Source organism: Apodemus sylvaticus, chromosome 23 (assembly GCF_947179515.1).
Source record: "Apodemus sylvaticus chromosome 23, mApoSyl1.1, whole genome shotgun sequence".
NCBI classification, from domain to species: Eukaryota; Metazoa; Chordata; class Mammalia; order Rodentia; family Muridae; genus Apodemus; species Apodemus sylvaticus.
Window position 1 is genome coordinate 36662227 of NC_067494.1, and position 8292 is coordinate 36670518.

The window sequence follows — 8292 nt, forward strand, 5'->3', positions numbered from 1 at the left end:
GGAGAAAAGAATTATTTCCTTATATCACTTACCAGCCATCAGCAGAGGAGCTCAAGACAGGAACCTAGAAACAGGAGCTGAAGCAGAGAGGACCTTTACTGACTGGCTTGCTCTTCATGGGTTTCTCAGGTTACTTTCTTAGTCTATCCAGGACTAACTAACTTCCCAGGGATTGGTCCACCCTCTGTGGGATGGGCCTCTCCACACCACTCACTGATTAAGAAAACATCCCTGAGACATGAGATTCCCTCTGCTCACCAATGTGTCAAGTTGACCACGGAAAATAAGGACTGTTAACAGCCATTCATTCCAATATTCTTTTAAACTGAACACCTCATGTGGTGTTCCCTGTAACAGTGATGGTCAGAATTGTGTTGGTCAAATCACCATAAGACACTTTTGAGATTCTAGCTGAACACTGCTAACTAGAATTTGAATTGCAAATCCCGGCCAGGACATCTCTGGCTCTTTGCCTCCTAAGCCCCAGTGATTGTCCAGGTCCTCCTCCCTTCCCATAATTCACCTCTCTGTCCTTGAGAATGGAGAGACACACCCAAGCTGGGAAGCCCTCCAGGCACACTTCAGAGAGAATATTCCACAGAGCTTGAAGGTACAGGATCTGGTCCAGTGCTGTAAGCTTTCTCCAAGTCTGCATTTCAAAAGCTCAAACAGGGAGGTGGAAATCGAGAGGGGAGGAGTTACCTCTGGTGGGTTTCTCTTCAGAGTGTAGCAATGGCTTTGTCTGACCTAATTGCCTCTCTTCCCTGCTAACAAGACAATTTAGGCAATAGAATCCAGCTGAGCTGGGTTGCTAAGATGAGGGGGGAAGGCTCTGCTTTTGTGCAATTGCAGCCTCTTGTTCTTGTGGCTGTTGCAGGCAATAAATGTCATTGTATAAGAAGGACCGCCTTTGCATCCCATCAAAGTCTTTGCTGTTATGTAGAGTGCAGAATGAAACAGGACAGGAGAGAGAGAGAGAGAGAGAGAGAGAGAGAGAGAGAGAGAGACAGAGACAGAGACAGAGACAGAGAGACAGAGAGAGACAGAGACAGAGAGACAGAGAGAGACAGAGAGAATACAACCTTATTTTGTTGTAGGAATCTTTTATACCTAGTTTGCTGGAAGAGCTACTGGATATTCATTTATTTTATTTTTATCTCATTTGTCTTTATAATGAGACAGCAGATAAATGATGAGCCGAAAACACAGAAATGATAACAATTGGAAGAGTTAAATGGTGGTGGTGGTGGTGTGTGTGTATCTGTGTGTGTGTGTATCTGTGTGTGTGTGTGTGTGTGTGTGTGTGCGTCTTTCCCTTATGTGCCCTTGGAACAAGAAATAGTCAAGCCAATTTTTTACTTTATATAAAGTGTTCCATAGACTGTCTGGATACTTTTAAATTTTCATTTAGAAGTTTGGATAACTCAGAGGAATCCAGGGCTTCTAACTCTTAGAAATTAAATATTTAGAAGGAGCAGCCATGGGCAAAAGGAACGAGATAAAAAGTTTCAACAAATGAAAAAAAATGATGAAAATGTGGGTTTCACTATAAATATAAACTATCTCATCACTCTCTGCTTCTCAGTGAGCACATGCATGTGCATTTATTAATGGCCACATGCCAAAAAATGATAAGCTTAAATAATTTCAAGTGAGATGATACATATGTCTCAATTGCATAGATGTAATAAGCAAGGGTTAAAAAATGTCACCATAATGATTTTAAAAATAGTTTTGGGATTTTGTTCATTTTACTCACTGAAATATTTTCATTATTTAAACGCAAATGTCTTGGCAGCCAAAGGATTAGGGAATAAAGAAGAGCCATGTATTTATTTCATAGACGGACTACCGCTACAGATGAGACGATTAAAACTGTGTTATAGAAATATGAGCAGAAAAGGTTTTTTAAATTGGATTTAAGCACATCTACAAGTGGAAAGTTCCTTTAATGAAAATGAGTTATACTTGCAGGTCAAGCTGACTCAACCTTCCAAATAACCGAATGACACTGCATCCATCAACGGAACCATTTATTATTGGACTGCAAATTATAGATTTAAAATCTTCAGTACCTCTTTGACTGCTAACGCACGGCCGATAGAATCTTTGTCTTAAGGACACAAATGAGGAGAAAAATCACTGAATGTTTAGTACTTATGGGATGAGACCAATAGAATTACTGAAGACTTGAGTATTTACAATAGCCTCTTCAACAAAGACTAAGAATTGGCTGATTAATAAAATGTGGCAATCTGAGATATTTTTGGTCTGAATTTTTTATTCTTGTAGAATTTCACACATAATGTATTTGGATCCTATCTTCCCACCTTTCATCCTCTCTTATCCCTTTTTATCCCTCAAAAAGCCCTTCTTTCCTCCTATTCCTATGTATTCACCCCACCCCCATCTCTGTGTATTTGTGTGTTGTGTGTGCGCCACTGTATTTATTTAGGATTATCTGTCTACATGAGCATAGCCTGGGAAGATGTACTGACTGGTTTTTGTGTGTCAACTTGACACAGGCTGCAGTTACCACAGAGAAAGGAGCCTCATTGGGGAAGTGCCTCCATGAGATACAGCTGTGGGGCTTTTTCTCAATTAGTGATCAAGGCAGAAGGGCCCCTTGTGGGTGGTGCCATAGCTGGGCTGGTAGTCTTGGGTCCTATACGAAAGCAAGCTGAGCAAGCCAGTAAGGAACATCTCTCCATGGCCTCTGCATCAGCTCCTGCTTTCTGAGTTCCAGTCCTGACTTCCTTTAGTGATGAACAGCAATGTGGAAATGTTAGCTGAATAAACCCTTTCCTCCCCAACTTGCTTCTTGGTCATGATGTTTGTGCAGGAACAGAACCGGGAAGACAGTGGGTATCGTCTTCAGTGAGGACAACCTAAAAGTGGTCACACCACTGAGCAATATGACTCCCCTCCCTCATCAACCATCAACTGGTCCTCATGGAGGAATGGCCTGTCCTATCCAAAATGGAATATTGAGGGGCCCGGTCTCATGCAGGTCTTGTGCTGGTGCACTGCTGCAGTGCATTCATGAAGACAACACCCTCCCCTTTAGAAGACAGTGCTTCACAGCACTCCTGCCTAGCTTCTGGCTCTGATATCCATTTTGCCACCTTTTCTGAAGCAGGTATTACAGATGTCTCTTATAGGGCCAAGCTCTTGGCACACTAACCAGTTATGGGTTTTGTTGTTTTGTTTTGTTTTGCTTTGCTTTGTTTTGTTTTAATTAAGGAGGGGTCATTCTTTTTATTTATTTTTATTTGTTATATCTAAGTACATTATAGCTGTCTTCAGACAGACCAGAAGAGGGCCTCAGATCTCATTACGGATGATTGTGAACCACCAGGGTGGTTGCTGGGATTTGAACTCAGAACCTTCGGAAGAGCAGTCAGTGCTCTTACCCGCTGAGCCACCTCTCCAGCCCCAGTTATGGGTTTTTGCATTAACCACTGCCCACTGCAAACAGAAGTTTCTCTGACCAATGCTGAGAGCAGAACTAATCTATGGGATAAACATAAATATTTAGAAGGCAGTTTAACATCAATTCTATTTACCAAACAATAACAGATTCCCTCTAGAGCATGGGCTTTAACCAGCTCTAAAGGACCCCATATAAATTTCTCTCGTGGAATAGGCTTAAAATGTAGACAGAAGGTGCTTGGTAACCCCACAACAAGGATGCCACCATTACACAAATGGACACACCGAGTCTGTCATGTTGATAGCGTAGTTGACAGGATTCATAGTTGGCGATGACCTTCCTCCCCAAGCAGCCTGATCTAACGCATGAAATCTATCCAGCCTTGAGGATACTTCCAGCTCAATTACAAATATGTATTGTCTTTCACAACAGAATTTCATACTCTGGATCTGGTGGGTACAGGAGTTTGTACAATCTCAGATTTTAATAAAAAGGGTTTAGTCGGCAAATGTAAAATATCCCGAAACAAGTAAAGTCATAGAAATAAATATTTGTAATTTCTCTCAAGCTAGAAACTTACATAATGTGAGTAATTCAAAACTATTACCTCTCAGAAAGGGGCAGCAGGTACATCAACGAGCCTCATTCTGGGCGGTGAATGGACACGTGTGCTCTCGCATGAAGAGCTATTAGGGGAGTCTAAGGCAAAAGAACAAATTTTCAGTTCCTGCTTTGGGCAAAACACTGGTCTTCATGAGGATAGAGACAGAAAAGAGGCAGACCCCAAATATGAGTCAGAGACAAAGCATCCCCAGCTGGGAAGGCTCACTGGGTCACCACTATCTGGGCACAGGACCAGAAACATCACGTAGGCCAGGACCACGCCCTGACAAGACTTCCAAAAGCAGACTGTTTTTCTCCAAGGCTGACACAGAGAGACAAGAGGGTCTGCCTAGGGCTTCTTTGTCTCTGGCTTTTCCCTCATTAGTACTTTTTAATCACAATTTAGGAGTCACTAGGAATTACTTTTTGCTTTTTAGACCAAGATATACAGAGTCTATTACTTCATCTGCCCTCAGCAAACCCCTTTCAGGACCCTTCAGATGTTGAAAGCCTTATTGTTGTTGTTGTTGTTGTTGTTGCTGCTGCTGCTGCTGCTGTTGTTGTTGTTGTTGCTGCTGCTGCTGTTGCTGTTGTTGATGGTGATGATGGTGATGGTGATGATGAAGATGATGGTAGTGGTGATGATGATGAAGATGATGGCAGTTGTGGTGATGATGAAGGTGATGGTGGTGATTGTGACGATGGTATTGTTGCTTTTTTTTTTCCACTTTCACAAAGTCCTCCATCTTTCTTACTTCTTGTTGTCTGTACCACAGTTTTCTTGGCTGTGAGACAAGAGCCAGACAGGAAGTGTTGGCAGCATTTTTTAAGAGCTGTCTTGGATATCACTTCTCCAAAGGGCTACTGGCAACTTGGTCGACATTTCAGCAGCTTGGGATCAAGCCTCGAGTCTTGGATGGCAAGGCAGAGTTCCTGACCCAATTGCTCAGTTATGAATTAAATTTCAACCAATTAGAAGTGCCTCCTTCCCCAGCTAGGTCTATAGTTTGTGGACTATTACTCCCACTCCTCTAGTACTCACACACTTACACATGTAAGTCAAAGTGCTCTAAAATGAAGGAAGGTGAGTATCTCTGCAGCTCGAGCCACTGCAACAGAATATTGCAGGACCTCGGGACCACGCTGTTTACACAGAAGACCTGTGCTTCTCCCAGTAGGCCTGTTTGTTGGGTGGTAGCAACGCCAGAGCCTGGTGAGCGTCTTCCTCCTGATTCTTCACATGGAAAGAGAGAGAGTAAGCTCTCTCTGTCCCTTCTTACAGGTGTAAAAATACAATCATGGATGCTCTAAGCTTGGAGTCTAATTGCCTCCCAAAGGCCCCATTTCCTAATAGAGCAAAAGTTTTTGCATATGAATGGGACTCACAGAGGCCCTATCACTTACCAATGATCTATTGACAATGAACCTTTCTGGGATGAGGGGGTGGGAGTGGAGGGTGCATAATATCTACTTGTAAAACCAGATGAGCTAGCTAGGATTTCCTGGTTAGTTCCAAACTTGAAGTGACACAGATGATCCTAAACTGTAAGGAATAATAAACAAAATCGAAACCAGGAAATAGGGCAAAGAGTTTTGTAAGGGGGGGAGGCTAATAAGGATGGGAGGGGTAATGGGGTGCAGAATGACCAGAACATACAGTTTACATGGATGAATTGTGAAAGAACAAGTTTACTAACTATAGGGGGGAAAAAAGGAAGCTGGAGAAATGGCTCACCAGTTAAGAGCACTGACTGCTCTTCTAGGTCCTGAGGGTCCAGAGTTCAAATCCCAGCAACCACATGGTGGCTCACAACCATCTGTAATGGGATCAGATGCCCTCTTCTGGTGTGTCTGACGACAGCTACAATGTACTCATATACATAAAATAAATAAATCTTTTTTAAAACCTATGTGAATGAAGACATTGACTCAATAGCATATGAGTAAATTAACTCTCGCTGCCCTGGATGATACAGTCTCTGAACACAAAGAACAGTTTTCAAATAGAAGTTAGCACAGAGCCCCAGAAATGCTGTTTTTAATTCAGACAGCAATCAAGAGACAGCGATACGGAAGTGATGTATAACAGAGCCTACAAGTTGTGACTATGAAATTTCAAAAAATACGACATAGAAGATTCTAAGGAGAGTTTCATTTGAATCATTTATATGCTCGTATCTGTAAGAGAGAGAAAAGTTTGCCAAGTTCTTGCAGCAATGTCAGTTCGGTGTCCCAGATGATTAACTAAGGTTGGCAGAACTGTGAGTAATAATTCGTGGCTTCACCCATCCAATGAATGTTTATTGAAAACCAATTTCATAGTAGATAAAATTCCCTACCTCCATGAAGTGAAGGTTAAGAGGTAGCAAAGAAGGACCACGAAAGTAAATTTTAATTTGTTAGAGGCTGACACGCATGAAATAAAGTGCAGAATAAGGGCTAATGGTGAGTCCTTCGTGGGTGACACAAAAAATTCAGCCATTGGAGCTCATTCCACGTGTGTCTATGGTCACATGTGGGCCTTGTCTAAGATTGACTGAATGAAGCTGACCGACATTTGTCTCAATCTCATGTACGCTGCTCTGACCTTCAGGGCCTTAGAAAAGATTAGGAGGACATATGGAAAAGCAAGCCAAGGCTGCTTGAACCCTTGGCCTACACACCCAGAACACTGCTGCTTTCCCTTCAAGTGTCCAGTGTACATGAATATATGTTAACTTCGGCATCACTAGGACAAACTTCGTTATATGATCAGCTTGAAGGACAGATGTAGTTGGGCTTATACTTTCATATTGTGGTTGTTTGGCTCTGGGACATGGGCAGGACATCATAGCAACAGGAGCGTGTGGAGAAGGCTTCTCACCTCATGCAGCAACCAGAGAATGCAGAAGAGTCGCTGAGTGCTAGGTGTGACTTTGAAATGCATGTCCCTAATGATTGGCTTTCTCCAACTGAGCCTACCTACTAAACTCCCCCAAGAAACTTCCTAAAGAGCACCACCAGCTGGGGACCAACCAATGTAGGAGCCTGTGAGGGAATAGGGTCATCTCAATGACAATGATGCTATTGCGCTAGAAGCAAAAGACCAGGCAGGTGGTACCACCAACTGAGGGAAAGGCCTAAAGAATCACAAAAGATGATTTAGGGCCAAGATGCTTCCATCTTGGTGTGGATGCAACTTTAGAGAGTGGTACTCAGTTGACCAATTTGATCTAAATAATCCATATCTAAGGAGGTCAAATATCTGAATAGAGAAATATTCCAAGTGAAAAACCCAGGAGGCAATATGATGATATTGAGAGGAAATAGTGAAAAATGAGATCCCAGAGTTCTACAGAATAAGCAATGAGAGGGGTGTGAATCTTATAGGGGTATGTAAGTTATTAAAAGTTCTATTTTACTTGGAAAGTCAATTAGGTGTCATGGGGAGAAACATAACCACCAAGTATTTAAGCAGTTTCTCACCATGAGCAAAATGTTGGTTGCGTGTGAAATACAAACTTACAGTCAATGAGAGAAACTGTATGTGCACAATTATCTACGCAGTACATATAAACTATGTGTATATATGTGTACCTATAAACTCCTTCTGATACATCCTGATGATGAATCCATGACTTTTCAAGGTAGGAAGACATATGATCATCTTAGTCTGAACTTAAAAGTAATGTAATTACTGTATCAATATATTAAACTCCAAGCAAAAAAAAAAATGAAATGAAAATTCTCTCAAATAAAAAAATAATCTTCCATACCTTATGTCCAGGAGTAGTTGACCAACATAGAATGGACTCCAGATTTTGTGTGTGTGTGTGTGTGTGTGCATGTGTGTGTTTCTATTTGATTACAGTTTGGTGTTTTGTTTTGTTTTCTTTGGGGGCATGGTTTTGTATTTTCTCTTGGTTTTCAGGGGTGTGGTTGCACTGAGTTATTTGGTTTTTGAGGAGACAAAGTTGTGTGAGTAAGGACCAGGGGAAGGATCTTGAAGAGCATAGAGAATGGGAAGAATATGGTCAAAATATATTTGCATTTAAAATTGTTTTAAATAATAAAAATATAGGTAATGTAATCATTAAAAATGTGCCATAAAGGGCTGGAGAGATGGCTCAGAAGTTAAGAGCACTGACTGCCCTTCTACAGGTACTGAGTTCAATTCCCAGCAACTACATGGTGGCTCACAACCATCTGTAATAGGATCGGATGCTCTCTGCTGGTGTGTCCGAAGACAGCAACAGTGCACTTGATGGGTTTGTTCA